Source organism: Chrysoperla carnea, chromosome 4 (genome assembly GCF_905475395.1).
Source record: "Chrysoperla carnea chromosome 4, inChrCarn1.1, whole genome shotgun sequence".
Lineage (NCBI taxonomy): Eukaryota > Metazoa > Arthropoda > Insecta > Neuroptera > Chrysopidae > Chrysoperla > Chrysoperla carnea.
Genome location: NC_058340.1, coordinates 22,369,174 through 22,388,850, shown reverse-complemented (window position 1 = coordinate 22,388,850; position 19,677 = coordinate 22,369,174). Strand labels below are relative to the sequence as shown.

Sequence of the window (19,677 nt, the reverse complement as noted above, 5' to 3'; positions counted from 1 at the left end):
TGAAAATTTGATACACAATTTCCTGTTTAAACAATAATAGTCACGAGATATATTGCCAAAAGAAATAAGTTAATTACAACATCGTTTGTAACGTCAAAAGAATATTTTTTGGCAAATATTTTCATAAATAAATGTTTCACTCAGTTGGTAAAAATTAGTGATGAAAAATAGGAAAAGATTACGTTAATGACGCAAATTACATTAAATGATTCATTAGATGCTGAATGACCTAAAAAGAAATAATTTTAGAAAAATAACTGTTATTGAAATACAGGGAACAAACAAATTTAATATTAGAAATATATGTCCAAAAACGTCGTCCTTCAGAACAACTAGTGTACAAAATTTTACATAGCGAGTTTCTGATCAGTGTCAGAAACATTAAAGTTTCAAATTTGTACCGCTTCCATTGGGGTTTGGAAAAATTGGTTGATATTTTTATAATAAACATTTTTTAAGCATCCGTGATCAAGTCGCTTACAGATCACATTTGATTCGGTTTCGAAAAGATACGTTTTTGTGCTAAAGATTTCCTAAATAAATTTCGATTTTGCCCCAATTTCCTAGATTAGTTTTTTGTATTTTTAAAATACGTATTTTCGACTATTAAGTAGTCATCATCAGTAAGAATTAGCTAGTGATTACTCTTATTATGAATGTTACTCATAACAATACATAACAATTTTCAGTTTTAGTAAATTCATTTTAGTACCATGTAAAACTGCACCGTTTCGATAGCATATATCTGACCCCTGACAATATATTATGTCAATATACTCTCAATCGATTAAGTTGTTGAGATGTAAATGTACGATCTCTAATATCTCTGACAGACAGATACATTAATACATTAACCAATACAAAAGCAGACGCTTTCAAATTCGACATCTTTTTTTTTTTTTTGTTGGAGGTTAAAACACTGATAATATTTAAGGATGTTTCTATAATCTTCAATTTTCAGTAATAAGAATTAAGAGACTACAAAAAAATTGAAAAAGTATGTTTTTTGTGATAAATAATATGTTTTTAAAATTATTCGGTTTTTTTTTATATCAAATCTGTATGCAATAAGTCTCATAAACATAAACAATATAAATATTTCAACTCGTGTCTGTATCAGCATTGCGTCAAAATTGATGTGAATATACCACCAGACGGGTGTGTGTATGTATTCAAATATTGACATACAAATTACCTATTTTTCATATTTCAAGAATGTATAGACATTGACCGAAAATTCCATAATATTTATAAAAAAATTAAAAAATGTAAAAAAATTATGATCATAAAAATTTAAGGTTTTAAAATTTTTGTCAGTATTACTTGTAATTTTCTAGGGGCTAGGGTGCCCGCTAACCATGAATTTTTTTTAAATTCTACTTTGGGGGGGGGGCTACCAGTATACAATCTTTAACTTAGCGAAATCAAAAAATAACAAAATAAATGATAGTCGAAGAGAAATAAAAAACACGATTAATTAATTGCGCACTAAAAAGTAGATTTTCATGTTAATTGTAATGTATAATCCAAAGCGTGGGGTGCTATCTACATCAATTCCTTAAATTAACTGATTTGATAGATATCGACTAATTCACGCTTTAAATTTTTCATTACAATTAAAAATATCATCTATTTTTTTTAGTTTTAGAGAAGTGTTATTTATGCGCTTAATGTCTCTATTTGTGTGTCTGTCTGTAGCATCTTCATCGATTTTTAAAGACTTTTACACCTACTAAGTTCCATCAAGTTGAACTAGAGGATTAGAAATTTGTATGTGATTTAAGTCAGTGTCCAGGGAGTCTCAACTAACCACAATCTCCATATATCTGTGGCTCCCAAACGGATTAACTAATTTTGATTTAGTTTTTTTGTTTAAGAAGTCTTAATGAGAGAGTGTTCTAGGTGATCTCGTGCTATGAAGAAAATCTTTTCACCCGCTTGAATACCATCGGCTGTTTTCTAATGTAAGATTTAATGTTCAGAGAGTAATGAATAAGGAGGTCTATCAACACACAATAGTGGAAAATGAGATAAATGTTTACATAGTTTTGTTACTTTTGAAGGTGTTTGCTTCTCACGAATCGAGGGTTTTCTTAAATTTGGAAATAAATAAATAATTAATTTTAATTTTTAATAATTGATTACATAAGAAGAATCTTTGTCTTATGAAATTTTCGTACTTATTAAAAATTCAGATTTTCCATACATATCTTTGCTCGAGTGGCCAATGAACTTACGAACAAAACTGCTTTTTTCGAAACAATAAAAATTGTAGTGAAATGAAAATGAATCAAATTTGGTGTAATGAGGCAATCAACAGCAAATTTCGTACATTTTTTATGAGTAATGCTTTGTTTTCTTTCTTTCTTTTTTTACTATTATACTAATTTTTTGTTTGGATGTTATTGTACCCATTTATTTGTTATTTCAAACGATTACTTATAAAATATATTGTATAGTTTTCTTGAAATGAAGTGTAAATAATTGATTACATATGAACTGACGAGACGATAATTTTCATTGAGTTAAACCCTGAAAAAAATATGAACTCTGTATTACAGAAACATCGCGTAACTGGAAATAAGTATGTTTAGATGAAGAATGTTTTAAAGGGCTGTTTTCAAAATAAATAATACTTTTAATACGGTCATTCTGTGAGTGTCATTTACAAAGTAATGACAAGCAACATAATTTTTTAACACATTAATAAAGTATAGAAATTCTTTTTTAAAATTCAATAATAGCTGAATTTTCCTATTTGTAACTGCCACTTCTGGGACTAGGGCCTAAGAAAAAATGGAAATAGTGGGTCAACATACTCTCCAAAAGTTGATTGGAGGAAAGTCAATGTATGTAAAATTCTAAAAGATCCCACTTGATTGCAGTGGTATACATTTTGCTGTGACTGTGAATAAACAGCGTATTGCAGCCTTCATTTTTGTTAGTACTATCTTTTCGTATGTTCGACCTGTATGATCGCATCAGCGCCATGAAAGTTAAAAATCTACTTTCGTTCAACACTTTTCAAGATAATTTACTTACTTTAGTTTCTGAAACAGTTGCACTTTTATTATCAAAACGTTCATAATACTAATACGCAGCACTGTTCCTAGTAGACAAGTTTATTTTTTTATAATAAAAACAAATTTATAGTCTGACCTTAATGACATGATGCCACCGACAGGTATGATACCTTTTCTAGAAAAAAATTAACCTACGAACAAACAGAATCAGAGTCAATAACTTCCAAAAAAAATTTTAATAAATTTCTTCATTTCCAATAAATTTTTTTGATTATATTATCATATAAGATTAGAAAACGTACATCTACTGTTTTTAAGTCATATTTGCCCCGAAAATATAGACTTATGCATTGGTGAACCAAGTCAACTAAAATATTTCAATTTCAAAAAAAAACATTTCCAAAAATTTGTCCCACCAAAATGATAGCTCTCTAAGTATCCTTTTCATCTCATCTGATGTCCTTGACCATCACTTTGATATTGATTTAAGAAGGAGTGTTATAAGTTTAAAGTGTTTATCTGCATCTGTGTATTCCTCAGTGACATCGTAGCCCCTAAACGGCCGAACCGACTTGATTGAGAACATTTTATAGCTAAGTTTCCAAAAATCGGTTTACAATGAATAAATCGCATTTATCGGGGGTTTTTTAAATTTTATAAATTTCACTTGTAATATAAAAAGCATCAAATCAGTAAGGAATTTTAAATGAAGGAGAAATATGACTTCAGTGATGAATCTCTACTCCTCTCTGGTTTTTTACCATAAAATTTTCTTTACAATACGTAAGTAAACGTATTTAAGTAGTCGCAAGTCTAGACCGTAAAAAAACCCGTAAAATTTTTTCAATATGCTATTGTTGTTATGATTGGTTTCTGTTATTAAATAATGTACCCATATTATTTGTGTTGTTAATTTTATTACATATGATTTAATATGTTGTTAGTTTTATTATATTATTCATCAAAATATTGTGCTAAAAATTTTAATTTGATATTCACGCTTTTTTTTGCTGTGTCGAATTTTTTTTATGAACTTTTTTTTTCAATTAAAAGTTTCTTCTTTTTTTGTACTATAGACGTCTTGTGTTTTTGATAAAAGCTTTCATTTCATTTTATTACAATTTTGTTATAAATTCTTTATAGTTTATTGTGATAGATATATAAGAATTTAGGAGTCCGTAGTCATGATAAGATAAAAAAGTTTACTGATACATAGTAGAACAGTGTTGCCCGGATTTGCTCTAGCTAAATGTTTAGAAGAGTCGAGCTTTAGCTAGAGATAAATGTGGTTTTACTAGAGCAAATCTGGCAACTGTGAATATGTATTTTACAGGTTTGAAGATCTTATTTTTTATTATAAACACGAGCAAACTAATCAGGGTTTGTTGTCTTTCTTTGCCTTAATCAATAAGATTTGCGAAAGTCTATACAAATTAATGCAAATTTATTTTGAATAATTGTCGGGATTTCTATAGTCGAATCTTCGTGAGATACAGTTTAAATGATAAAAAGTAAATTACAAAAGTTTTATCTCGATATCTTAAGTAGTTATTACATATACGTACTCAAGTTTACACCTACTTTTTTCTATATAAATTTTTAACGTTTCTCGATGTTCGGTTTGCGATGTTTTTAAAAAGTGACTACTCCCTGCTGGGGCTCAATTTTAGATAAATGATGTATTTTCTAACTCATATTCTAGTGCTCCGGTGCACAAACGTCCAAGTTTTTTGCTATAATCATCAAATAGCCGGAGATTTTCATAAGACTAATATTTGAATGCTTTCCTAAGAATTACCGAACAAAACATTATTCCACCAAAATGGAAGATCTAGTTTAAAACATTAAGGGTTGCATCTAAATCCTGGTTAGGAAGGAACAAAGTACAGCGTTAGAAAAACTAAATAAGGTATTTTGACCTGAGAAGATTTCCGAAATTTTTTTTCTCACATCTTCAAAAGCGGGACTTAGCCGAATATTAATTTTAGTAATTATTTAAGTTATTATTGAGATCATTTTACTGATAGAGATTATAAACAAATCACAGTAAATAGGTTACAATTAATACAAGAGATTACAGTGGTAATTAATGTAATTAAAACAGATGTTTATAATAATTATCTTAATTATTGTTAATAATAACTTACTATATTCAATTACATCATACTTGAAATAGAACAATTAAAAATACACTTATTGTTAAATGTTTCAACCTTCTCCTCCAATAAAATGCCATTTTATGGTAGAAATGAAAGCGAAAATATGGCTTGATATTAAACCGACTATCATACCCAGCAATTTAGATTTTTAAAGAGAAAGTTCATTCTTCGATATATCGAAATATTCTAAAAATGAAACGATAAAAATATTCAGTTTGTTTGACGAAAAACTGTTCTTCTCAAGATACGACCGAAAAGCTCGCTCAATACAGTATTTTGGATGACATAGAAATTATTCAATCAATCGTCAAATTAACCCAATTTTTTTATTAAAATTATTCTATATATCATATTTTAGCAAATTCCGAGAAAAAGTTTTGATTTTTCCCAACAGGTTAATGATTGATCAATTTCAGACAATTTCTTAGGGAATTATATTCATCTAAGAGACGAATGGGCTAAATTTCCTTGACTTTTGAGTCCCAATCACTCTAGGAAATTCAAAAGCCGAGACAATTTATTATTTTTTTGCTGTTGTTTCTTTCGAAGGTACTCATAATGGATATTTCCCTTCTAATTTTAATATCACGATTTTCCTGCATTACAAACTCCTTTCTTTTATACTAAAATTGCAAATAAAATTTGTAAATGATTAGCCCCCATCAAGAGACACAGATATTAAATGGGAACTTTTTCTACGTGTAAGAATATTATTACAGTGGAGCCTCGATAACTAGTTAAAGATACAGAGAGTTTAATTATTAAAATTTCCGGAGTCTGCTCTTCGAAATTCGAGTTACAGAATATAAATCTTTACTATCAATTTATCAAGGAAATAATATTTTGTTCAAGTTACAAAGTCTAAATAATTCGAGATATCTCTTGTTTAAGCGTTCAGCGGAAAGAAATGGTATTTTATTTCGACTTACTGAGGATTACGACTGAACAAGGTTCGAGTTATCGAGATACCATTGTAATTACATAAAATAATTTACCAATATGCACAAATTGCGTAATCGCAAGTCAGGCAGATTTTAGCTATATTATTATAGTTTTCGATTTCGTTAGTCAACATATTTAATTTATCAAACCTTCCCATTATCTGCGGTTTGGCACTCTTAAAAGCCACACACAAACATTGAGATATTTTCATTCTAGCCTCATCTATTGATTAAATGTAATAAATTGAACACACCGATACCGTTTGTTATGCTTGTCGCTTCAAACAATTCTTTGATGTTCCTTACTCTGAAAGCATTATCTCATTACATCTTCATGGTCCAGATAGATCCATGTTCGTATACATCCATTCATAATATAATATACCGAACCCTCTTTTTTGTATTCGATACACAGTTTTAGCATAGATACATATAAGTATTATCTCAACTTTTTTTTTTGAACACTTATATACAAAACGAGTTATTTCAAATAATACTCTCTTATCTCATTTACAAAAACTTATCTTTTCTAGAAAAAAAGTTATGCGAATTTGTTCCATTCATACTCTTCTTTCAAAAAAGGTTAAGTGAGGTCACTTAAGTTTTATATAAGTGTTGATATAAATAGATTTGTATATGGTTTATTGACGCTCAAAATGAAACTTTCTTGATTGCTCCACTAATTCCTTAGATATTAATAATAATTATTGCTATTAAGCAAGTTCCTCCTCCCCAATTTTTGATTTATTCCATTAGCTAATTTTTAATTATTCTTAAGAGAAAATAAATAATGCAATACTTAAGGTAGTACGAGCATGTGGTTGAAATTATTTGTACATTATTTTCAACTTTGATGATAAATTTTGTTGAACTTAAAATAGCTTCATGAATGTAAAAAAAATAAGAATAAAATTTTTCGATATATGCCTTTGTTTTCGAAATATCGAAAGCTACATAATAAAACAAAATTTTCAATGTTCGGTAATTTGAAAATTACTTCAGGTATCGACAAATTTTACTCTTACTTTTCGTCTTATATTGTTAAGTTATAACATAATAATTAACCATCAAAATTTAAAATATATATTTTTTAATTTTGTGTCCCCACTACCGTGCTCATACATCCTCAATGATTTATTAATGAAATTTAAACAGTTTTTTTTTCCACCGATTAGTTTTAAAGAAATCTATGAAAACATATCATCCATCTACCGTCTTCCCATAAAACCAATGCTAAATATGCCTATTTTTCATGTCATTTATTTATTTAAATAATCAGGCAACCTTCCCTAAAATTAATTTTGACTTAGCCCAACATCATTATCGAAAATTGCCCTGGCGCACGTACATTCTTAAATGGAAACTTTTGGTGACTACCAATATTTTCAACCCCCCAATTAAATAAAAGGGGTGTTATAAGTTTGACCGCTGTGTTTGTGTGTCTGTGTGTATGTGTCTGTCTGTGTCTGTCTGTGGCATGGTAGCGCCTAAACGGATGAACCAATTTTCATTTTTTTTAGTTTTGTTTGAGGGGAATTTGTCAGGGGTTTTTTAAATTTTGTAAATTTCACTTATTATGAATCTTTGGCAAAATAACGAAATTTTGTTCAAATGGTAACCACAATCAATTCTCGGTCAAGACAAACAACGAACCGTTATTTCTTGAAGTAATTGTGAGCTCGAATATTATCTCATTAACATTCCTTGAACAAATTCCAGTAATTTAGTTTTTTCAGTACATAGTTTGTAGCCAATGACCCTTTTTCGGGTTACAAATCGGTCATTTATGTAAATCTCGGTTATGCGAATAATCAGTATAGCAAATTAATTTAAAATTAAACATGTAATTTATTTGTTCTCACTTGTTTTTCATAAAATTACAATTCTATTTTAATAAATGCAATTACAATCTCAATATGTATTTTATGTATTCATATAATTTTCTTAACCTATAATCAACACATTAAAAAACGCCCACACAATTAAAATTTATCTGATTAGTCAGTGGTGCAGTATGTAAATTGACTTAAGTAGGTTGTTGTTTGACTGTTAATGTTATATAAGTTGAAGAGTACTTTTTTAATGAAGTTATAAAATAAAAACATCCAATTTATTTATTTTTAGTTTTGGATATAAATACAGTAAAACTTATTTAAGTGTAAAAAACATTATGCTCGAATCGGGATAAAATAAGATGAATTTGAACGAAAACTTTCAAATAATTTTCTATACAAATATATAAATATTAAAAAACTAATACTTTTGAACTAAATTTTATCTTTCTCATAATTTAGAACGAACTCTCATTTTTAACAGGATTTGTTGTTCTCTATTTTTATTTCCAATTATAATTGTTTACTTAATAACTCTGAGAAGTTTATAAAATTAGAAAACTCTTAATTAAATGGAACTGTGAAAATTTACGGACAAAATACATTTAAAATTTGCCTATATAGGAATTTAAATTAGCATTTAAGTTATTATCAGATCCGCACTAATTTGTTAAAAAGAGCTACTAATCTCCAGATGGCTGATAAAGTTCATGCATTCGGGAACCACGTAGGCCCAGTTTTTTCATAGCGAGTGATTCGAAAAGCTAGTTAGTTGGAACTTGTCTATAGAGCTATATATCCTTTAAAAAAATAGCGAGAGGTTTTATGGGACACCCGTAGGAAGTATGCTCTTTTCGCATGAGAAGCGCACACCGTAACCACAAGATATTGGACTCATTGAGAATACTATTCATATTTCAAGAAATTAAATCATAAAAAAAGTGTTGGTCAGTCGGTTGGTATCACTCAGTTTTTTTTTGTTCAGCCCCCATACGCACGAATAAGGAAAAAAACGATTGTTAGTATCAACTTTAAAGCGGTATGTGATAAAATTGGATGAAATTTCACACATTAGTTCTCGACATTTTGAAGTTTTGATGACTCTTCTTCTTCTTGCAAATCCGCCGAGTACACTCCATCAACTATTGCCTGCTCGAAAATCGAGAAACAGATTGACGGCGGAATCAATACATACATTCTGTAACACGCTATCATTCTAGCGAAATAGCAAGTACATTCAGTCTTCGTTATCAAGAACTGGTACTAATCAAAAACCTTATCAATGTTATTTTACAATCGTCATATATTTGTCAATCTCAGAATTTTGCGAACCACCTAATGCGAAAACAGGCAAGGCTATTGTTAACAAAGTCATCAATAATTTTTGTTTTTAATTATTTTTTGCGAATTGCTATACTTTTATTTTTTCCATTTACTTATCTGAAATTATATGTTCGAAAATGGAATATTAGAAAATGAATTGTTTTTAACGTAAATTGTCTTGAAAAGCATTTCTTCAAATTACTGAATCCTGGAAGATATTTTAAATACAATTAAAATCCAGTTCTTCTTTTAATTTGTTTGGCATCATATAAACCCAAATTACTATGAATGGTTTTAACTGTAATTTAAATTTTTGTATAAATTGTTTAAAAACACAAGAACAATAAATAAAAATAATTTAATTTCCTTTGTTGCCATTTATTAAAATTCTCACAATAATTTACAGAAAAAAGCATACTAATTTAAATAAATAAAATATATAATATTATGTGACTTGACTATGTAGCTAATAGCTATATGGTTGGTAGAAGTAATAATATTTATAAGTCACATGTTGAGCACATGGTAGCAGCCATTCAGTCTACAACAAAAACACTAAACCATTTACCATACCATACTTTATTTTATACTTCATACCATTACCATGTAATGTACAATGTAGTAGTAGTTTTGAAAAGTTAAATATAAGGTATTTATTTTATAACATCACGACATAACATGAAAAAGATGCGATCAAGAAGGGTACAATATTCACTCATATACAAATATAGGGTGGCACTTATTTCACTTGAGCATTTCCTAAAACTCTGTTTACATTATCAATAAAATTGAACAAAGTTCTTTGATAGTCTAAACAATCAACATTGACAGAAATATACTTTATTGAATACCTACTGGATTTATTGCTAGTTTCATATCAATTCAATACTTTTTTATAAACAGTATTATAAATGCAAAAGTAAGCCTGTCTGTCTGTTTGTTTGAGATAAAGATAAGTGAAACCTTGGCGAAGGCTTTTAGTTGCGAAAATAAAACTATAAAATACAGGTGAGGAAAAAGCACATGAAAGTTTGTGTAGGTCGTAACACTTTAATGTCATAATAGTTTCGTTCAGTATTCATAGATGTCACTATTTATACAAACTAGCAGATAATCGCTCACTTCACTGATTTCAATTTTAAAAACAAAGACTACTGCGTTATAGCCCTCACTTATCCTCCCTTTTGTTCACAATTTTATGGATTTTAATTTTCGAGAATGCTTCCAACGTGTCTGGTTTGGTTATACCGGCCACAGAAGTATTACAACATAGCAGCATATTAAATTTCTCTCTTTTATACCTCCAGTATCTTTGATACCGGTCAGTCCTAGAGATTTGCTTTCACAAAATGCTCATGTTTTATGCTTTCAACTTTTTTCTACGGTTTAACCGTATATTTCTATCTGAAAACTCATGAACTGATTTAATCACTTCACGTTCTCCAAGTTAAATTTTAGCAGTTAACATGCAACGACGTACGGGCGGAAACGTAAAAGTGGTCGAATTATATATAAAATACCCTTATCTGATTTTTTTCTGTGACCAATATTTCTTACCGAAATAACCTTTGGATAAAACTTAAAAATAAGATCTAAAAACTTCAGAACCCAACCAAATCCTCTATAGTAGACAAACTCAACCCAACCAACTTGTAATTACAACAATACTCCGGGTCCATAAAATTTTTGGTCTACTTTTCGGTCTATTTTTTCCGATTACCGCTTCGATACTTTTCGAAAGTATCTCCTCCTTTTGTATTCCGACAATCTAGCGTTATTGACCATGTCAATTTAACCTTTCATGTTCAGAAATGAATTATGTATGATGCTTCTAAATTTATCTATGACCAACCATGAATACTCCCATGGAATCTGTTTTCTACAGAAAAAAATCTAGATGATCTGGTAAACATCGCTAGCAGCATATGCATTGATTCCCAAATTCCTTCCTCGTCGACCGTTGAGTATATTGCAGGTCATACACTTTCACGATTTTTTGTCAACTCGTCGTTCCACATTTGTTCCTCTATGAAGGAATATCTATCCGTGTTTGACTAGTTACTTTTGTCTACTATATTTGGCGCCACTCTATATACAAACAAATATTCCAGTGAAATTGTGTTGTGTACCCTCACAATAAGTATTTATATTGTGTATTTGTGTTTGTATGTGTGTCTAGGGCTGTTTTATTGATCGTTTTGAGCCCGCATTCTGTATACACAACTTTTGGTTTTCCCTTTCATAAAACGTATTATTATTATCAATCTAGAAAATTCATGGATATTTTACTGCTTGTCTAGAATACTATTTTATTGACGTACTTTTTAATATACGACTGAAAATAAAATTCTTTTTTAACGGATTAGAATGATATTCGAGATATATTTCTCCAAATTCATTTCGTCTTTCAAATTTCTAAACAGGATTTCGTTTTTATCCATCAATTGCAAAAAATTATTAAAACCATGTGAAATTTGACGTGAAAATCTATACTTTACAAAAAAGGCCATAATGAACTAATTCACCAAGACATATAGTTATTAATTATGTAAACTTTTGTTCGATTATTTAACGTCCCATCGATAGCTTATTTAGCAATCACTTAATCACGAATCCATTTAAAATAACGATTTATTATTTATTTTTCAGAACGGGGAAAAAACCTGGATTACATCGAATATTTTCAAGTCTGTGAATGATAGATACATCAAACGCATTCATTATGTGTAAAAAACACTAATGTTTGACTTCTTGTTAAAAGTAAGTCGATAATAAATTATTGTTAACTTACATTAAGATGGTGAATTATTTTTGCGAAATTATTTTTGAAATTGAAAGTAATAGATGAAAACAGTTACTTCTTCTATTTTCCCAGAGTTTGACAAAAAATTGAAAGTAATAGATGAAAACAGTTACGTCTTCTATTTTCCCAGAGTTTGACAAATTAACATAAAACCAATTCAATAACTTTTTAACTGCTGGAAGCAACTTACAAAATTATCTGTTTTACTAATACATCGCGAATTAAAAGAAAAATGGAGGCTTTTGGAAGTTTTGAAAGTTTTTTTTTTGCATATGTTAATTATCATTAATTCTTCACTCTAGTCATTGTTAAAACCTTATTTTTCTTAAGGATGTAAGAGCGTGTATGAACAATTCTGATGGTAAATTATGCTATAACTTGACAATATAAGATTAAAAGTTACAATAAAATTTTTCGATATCTGGAGTAGGTAATTTTCAAAATATCGAAAATTGAAATTTTTATTTAATTACTCAGCTTTCAATATTTTGAAAACCAAGGCGAATATTGGAAATTTTTTTCTTATTTTTCATCCACATTCATGAAGTTATAATAAAATTCATCATCAAAGTTGAAAATAAGATAAAAATAATTTCAACCCTAAATATACCCTGCCCGTACATTCCTTATATGGATGGGGACGCTTTTTTTTTTTCTATGTCATTGCTAAAATGTCATTTCCTATTAAAAGTTTTTTTTTATTTGTTTTCATTCGCTCCAAATGAAAATTATCAAAAACTTTCAAAATATGTCTTCTTTGAGATATCTCCATAAGAGCAATGTATTTTATATCGATTTTCAATGAAATTTGATATGATTCTAAGCTAAAATTTTAACCACATATTCTTTGAGTAAAAATCTGAGCCTTTAAACATTGTTGTCATGCTCATACACCCTTAAAAAAGCAAAAATTTGTTTCATTGTAACTTTTGGGTAGTAATAAATACTTTTCGTTTAACTCAAAATGCAATGTACCATTTCGGCCTTCAATAGAATTTATGTCATTGATAATATATCCTGTTAATAACTACCTACTTAAGTAATTTTTTCGGTCATCGCCCAATATCATTTAAATTATTTACATTAGAAATTATGATAATTGTCAATATTTATTTTATTGTATTAAAAAACAATTTAAATTATCCATGAAAATCCACACCCAAATTTCTATAAACTAAGGACATTTGAATACAAAAAAACAATTTTATAATTTGTTTTTATTTCATTTAAAAAAATATAAACAATTGCTTGTGGTATTAATGTTAATTAATTAACAATACTTCATTATATATTATTTTTAAATTAATTAAAAACCTTTAAAAAAAATCTGTACAATGCAATGTGATATCAATTTTAATGATATTTTTAGTTATATCCTCTGAAAATATAGACATATGTACTGTTTTGAAGGTATTTGGTAGTATAAATTTTCCCGAACTTTCACTCCATTTGGTATCGAAATATAATGGATTTCCGTTGTTATTGAAGTTTGTGGGCCTCCAAAGTTTCTCCAAATTGAGTTACTGGGTTAAAAATTTTTATATAAGTTGAGTAAATGTTAAGGAAATGCCTTTTGGAAGTACCAAGTTGCCAGTTCCCTCTCGTTATTTTAATGTGGAAAGGTGACGAACTTTTGCTCATTATAAAGCTTTGTAAACCTTCAAAGCTTTTCCAAATTGAGCTACCGCGACCGGGTTGAAAATTTAATGAATAGAAAAAAAATTCGTAGCGCATCTGCTGCGAAAGCTAAGCGAATTCCTTCAGAGATTGGAAAAAATTACACATTTTTCATACAATCGAATATTGCATTTTTAATTTTTCATAATTTTTATTTTGTGAACTAAGCGTCTAGAGAAAAATCACTAGAGTACTTTTTTCTCTCCCCCACCCCTTCTTTATCGGTCGATTTTTCTCATTAACGAACTTGTCCTTTCTATTCACAAAAACCTTCTTGATATAAAATTTTATTCAAATCGGACTTAAATTGCGACAACTAAAGAGGGTACTGACATATAAAAACATAGATACTTTAACGATGATCGATTTTAACATCTGTTGAGTAGGATCGATGAACAATTGAAGAAATTTTTTCAAAATTCCATCATCAGTACAAAAGCAATAGCTCCATTTCCGGATATTCGCTAATATGATTTCAGTCGGGAACAATAAATAGTAAGAATCATTAAATGAAGGGTAAATATGACCATGGTGAAGGGGATCTATTGCTCATGATTTTTTATTTTTGTGTATGCGTAAAATAATTGTTGATTGGTTAAAATATTAAAAATATAAATAAAACAATTCGTCAGAGACATGACGTATATGGTTCGAACGACTTGATTACTGGAATGCTAAGAAATTTTTTTTGTTAAAATAATATGATTAAAATTTGTTGTTTGTATTTTATTCTGATTTACAGAAAAACCAGATTAAGAAATAAACATTTTTTGCTTTGTTACATTTTAAAATTAAAATAAATAAACATCAAAGAAATGTTTATTGCAAATATACAAAAAAACACGACTATGATTGTTTTTTGTGTTCTTCTATACAAGTATACAATACTTTCTATATTTGTTACACAGGTAAAACCGTAAGAATGGGATTATTTGACATACTTTATGCATTTTGGAATGCTTTTGATCTGAAACTCTTTCGACTGTCCTCAACCTATTCTGAAGATAGATTTGAATCATGGGTTTTTATTTTCTTACTTTTGCTTTGGCATTTGAACAAGTGGTAATGATCGCACAAGGAAGAACAACGGCAACCTATTTTTCGAGGAATATGACAGCTATGGGCTGCATTGTAAGCTTTTGTGAAGTTATTGTAAATCGTCTATTATCAGGCTTCAAGACTTAACTCTTTCATTGTTATGTCAATTTTAAACCTTCTTATATATTTTAAAGACTGTATCTATTCGATGGCTTGCGAATGTAAAATTCTCAGTTCGTGTCTTCAAATACATGTAGTTCACACGATTCCACAATTTAATGCTCAGTTTTTGCATATAAGCTATTTTTTCATCAATTTCTAGCAAAATTTGTATATACTTATCCAATAAATCAATTGAGTCCTGTGAATTGTTTAGAAAAAAGTATTCATAACTTGAAATCGATAACACTCTTTGATGAGGGAAAGGCCATAATAGTAGTGTTTTTTCCAACTTTCTACAATATTTGGAAAAGTTATGTCAATTTTGATGTTTCATTAATACTACTTCTAAATTCACTTTGGGACAGTACAATTTGCAGTTTAATTAAATTTTAGCTACTATAAATACAGTTGATCTAAAATTTGTTGATCCAAATAGTAAAATGGTAAGCTAGGTAATAAATTTTTTATGTAATTATTTTAGTGTGCTTTCACAACAAAATTTTTTCTAAATAATCAAAGGTACACGACTGCCCCCTACCCAATTTTCCTACATCAAATTGTTAGTTGCTATTTCGACTTGATAACATTAAAATCTCGATTCAGCAAACCAAGAAAAGAAAAAAAATTCCCAAAATTACCCCGTACCCATATCTCGATATATCTCTACATAATTAACTCAAATTAAAGAAATATTTTTTTGTTACGGTATCTTAAAATGTTTATTCTTTAGGAAGTACTTTTGAAAAGAATTCAATTGTATTACAACATTGTATCAGAGAGTCCGAATGGATACCTAACGACATTAATTAATTAATAATTACCTATTGTAATAAATAATTATAATTACCATAAAAGCGTAAAGTAAAAACAGCAATATTTAATTATTAACGGATTTTAAATATTCAATTAATATATATTTAATGTTTTTAGTTATAGACTACAGATTTTAGAAATTGATTTAAATCTTTGAATATTGATTGATGTCATTGTAGGATTGATTATAAAATAATCGAGTGTCGTTTAATTACCTAATCATGATCGATGTGCAGTATGCGTTTTTATTAAGTTTTTTTTTTCATTTGTATATTTAGTGAAATCGATGATATTTTAATAAATAAATAGTAATTAATTTATTGAGGAAGAAGAAGACGTTTTCATGCTTGAGTTTAAAACGGAGAAATTGTATTAATTAATGATCATTTGATATAAATCAGTAAGTGGTGCATATAATGTGATTGCATCGTTAATCACATGTTATTAACTAATAATAAAAATAATCAGTTGGTTCCAAAATTAACTGCATCGCTGTTCTGTAAATTCCACGTGCAAATAGCTTATAATGACGCTTGATGTAATAATAAATTCACTCATAAAAAATTTTATGTTAATTTATTATCAAATATTATTATAAATTTAATTATGAAACATTTTATTAAGCTATGACGCACAAATATTTACTATAATGCATTCGTGGTTGAAAAATTAAAAAAAAAAAAGGTTCTACTATGTTAATTATTGAAAAATCACAATCAATTTTATCTTAATTTTAAAAAATAAATTATGTAGTTTATTAAGCCGTATTTCAAATCCAAAAAACTGAAAACACGTACGTGTTGACTTTTTAGGCAAATTTTGAAATGAAAAGAAAATATCTTCATAATCAAACAGGCTTCAAATCTGTTTTGTTAATGAAACTAAATATTTTTTGAGCAATTTTTATTTTTTGGTGAGAACAAAAAATTAAAAAATTTGTATTTAAAAAAACAAAGTTAGCCCGTGTTTGCCTATAGGACGTAACTGTATAAAGAATTCTATATATACTGTATTTTCAATCCCTTCAAAAATGAGCAGAGACGTGTTTTCGCGAGTTTGATTTTCCATTCCTTTTTTGAAAAGTTATTTTGGAAAAACCCACAAATCTAAAAGTTTTTTTGCGGTTTGAATGTTGTAAGAAGTCAACTTACTTTAGTGACAAAGATGAACCGTTTGTGTTTGATTATAAAGATGTGTCTTTGCGTTTTGATTTTTCATTCTGTTTGTGACAATTAGGATACTTTTTTAAAAATGATCCTGCATACTTATACCTAAATCAAAAAAATTATGAGACTATTTTCGACTTAAATGGTTTTTTCGATATCATAAGCACCTAACTTCAGTCTAATTGTTGGTAATTTGTTACGACACTCCACACGGCTAACCACGGCTATTTTTCCTCAATTCAGAATTATCTGTATATAAAAACGAACCACTTTAAATAACTGCTATGCTTTTCATATGTTTAAATAATGAATGATATGGGTGGTCTATAAACCATTTATATAAATGACAATATATTAACATAAATATTCCTTGTCATATAAATAATTTAAACATTTAATACTTTTTCTTACAATTTAAGAGGTTTAACTAACTTCCATACTTGAAATACTATAGATTTTAATATTCACTATTCAATGGCTCAATTTTATCAGTATAAAAAAATTGCAAGCGAAGACATAATTACTTGGTCGAAAGAGTTCACCTGTAACGAAAAAAAATTGTTTTAATCCTTATTTATTGCTTGCAGGCCATAATGAGTTATGACATTTTTATTCCCGTCTAAGCGATTAGTATTAAAATGAAGAATTTGTCTTTAGCTTGTGTTTTGTAAAAGCAGTGTCTAATTTGTTAATTCTATTCCATTCTATCACACGAATTACAAATCATAAAAACCGAAAATTATATTTTGAAAAACGGGTTCGAAAACTGTTCAATATCGAATGTATATAACCTTATTTTTTGATCCGTTTGTTAGATTTCGCCTTTGAATAAACTCCACAGACTTTTATAACCTTCCGATTGTCTGGCGTATCGAAACACTATGCCATTTTCAAATATTTATAGCTCCGTCAACAAAGATGTTTGTGAAAAACCTACAAAATAGACCATTTTTCTAGATTTGATCGCTCGTAGCTCGAACCGTAGCTACTAGTTAAAAATTTTTGTGGCCGTGAGAGTTTTTGATCAGAATGATTCAAAGAACATTTTAAGGTGGGTTAGAAAAATTTCACAGGAAGCCATATTCTTATCCAATCTAGCGTGGTCCTTTGTAACAGAAATCAAGAGTCAACACCCTATAAGCTTATGTCTAGGTTGAAATTTTTAGGCTTTGTTTTAAGTTAATTTTCTCAACAAAATAAAAAACCAGCTTGTATTTTGGGTTACAAAAAAGTTTACATTTATTCTCTTCATGATTTTTGCTATAATTTTACTCAAGCTTCCAGGCAGCTTAGGTAATATTAGTAGCGGATACTATTACTTTCGCTTTTTTGATGTCGCGGCCTGGATTCTTTTTGGTGATCGACTTTTAGACTCTTTTGAGGCTGCTAACACATAATAAGAAGTTTTTTTCCGTAATTCTTATAAAGACGCAGTGTATGGTATTCAACATATGATGAAATTTTAAATAAATTTGTGTTTGTTTATGTCTCACAGATTCTGCCACTCCTGGAATTTTATTAGCATGGGAAGTATTGTCTTACTAGGCTAAACCTTAATTCTGCGTTGGATAATTTAAAAAAAAGAAAACTATATTTGGTACAAAAATTATTTCTAAAAAATATATAAACTAAAATAAATGTGACTTTAAAAAAATAATAAATTAAAGGGTATTTGGACTTGTTATGTAATATTTTGTTTTTTGATGGAAGTAAAAAAAAATGTTTGGCGTCACCATAATAAATAAATAATTTATAATATTTTTTGTCGTAATTAATGTGATATGGTATGGTAGCCATCACATAATATTATTATTGATTGCTGTAACACAATATTAGTGGACCATTAAAAAAATGTTTATTATCAGTATATTTGAGAGTTTTATATTTTTTTTTTTTTTAAATAATACTCATATTAAATTAAAAAAGTACTTAACCTAGTTATTTAAAAAGCTTTTTTTATTATTTATTATTAACTTTATTTATAACTTTATGATAGAAAACTGTTGTTATCAACCTGAAAATTGAATTCAAAAATTGGTTTCTTTGTGTTATCTGTGTTGTTGAACTAATTCAATCTTACTAGGGTCGTAGTTATAGACGTACACAGCTTTTGGCCCAAGGCAGGGCCGAACAGAATTTTTTGGTCTAGAAGGAGACAAATCAGCAAGCCTAAAAATTTCATAAATTGAACATTATTTTGTCGTAAACAACCAAATTAATGGTAAATCCAGATCCAGAGGAGCGTAGCTGCCTTGATCTCCTTACGCCTCGGTGCGACCATGGTTGTTGTTAAATCAAGTAAACGAGAGCTTAGGAAATATAGTAACAAAGAAGTCATTATATATTAGCGATTGTGTGGGGAAACAGATAATTTGGAATTTTTCATTATTTGAAACATGGAAATATATTAAGGAAAGTTACAGAAAAGAAAAGAAATAATTTTAGAATTTAGTACCGTTATTTCTGTAAATCATCTTTCAATGTAATAACTATAAAGAAATTTGCGATTTTAAGGGGAATGGCCAGCGGTTAGCCAAATAACAACCAACATTTGAATTTTCTCTATAGCCAGCCTCTAACCCTCTACAAAAGTTTAAGATTTTCAAAACCTTTAAGGTGTTTATTTTATACCTACGGATTTATTTCATAATAAAGCATGGCTGTCCTAAATCGGTTTTTTAACTCCCGAATTAAGAATTAAGAAGAGAGGTGTCATAAATTTTGACTGCTACGTGTGTGT

General features: G+C 28.5%; 1 protein-coding gene across 2 annotated transcripts in view; it reads left to right on the top strand.

Annotated features, from left to right (window-relative positions):
* LOC123298429 (tyrosine-protein kinase Src64B) overlaps positions 1 to 19,677 on the top strand; it is a 93,188-nt gene that overhangs the window by 15,272 nt on the left and 58,239 nt on the right. Inside the window, exon 2 of one of the 2 annotated variants that reach the window (XM_044880424.1) lies at positions 11,928 to 12,038. The gene's annotated coding sequence lies outside the window, so the exon portion shown is untranslated. Of the gene's footprint in view, positions 1 to 11,920; positions 12,039 to 19,677 lie in introns of those variants that run through there. The other variant, XM_044880425.1, reaches the window with a different exon arrangement.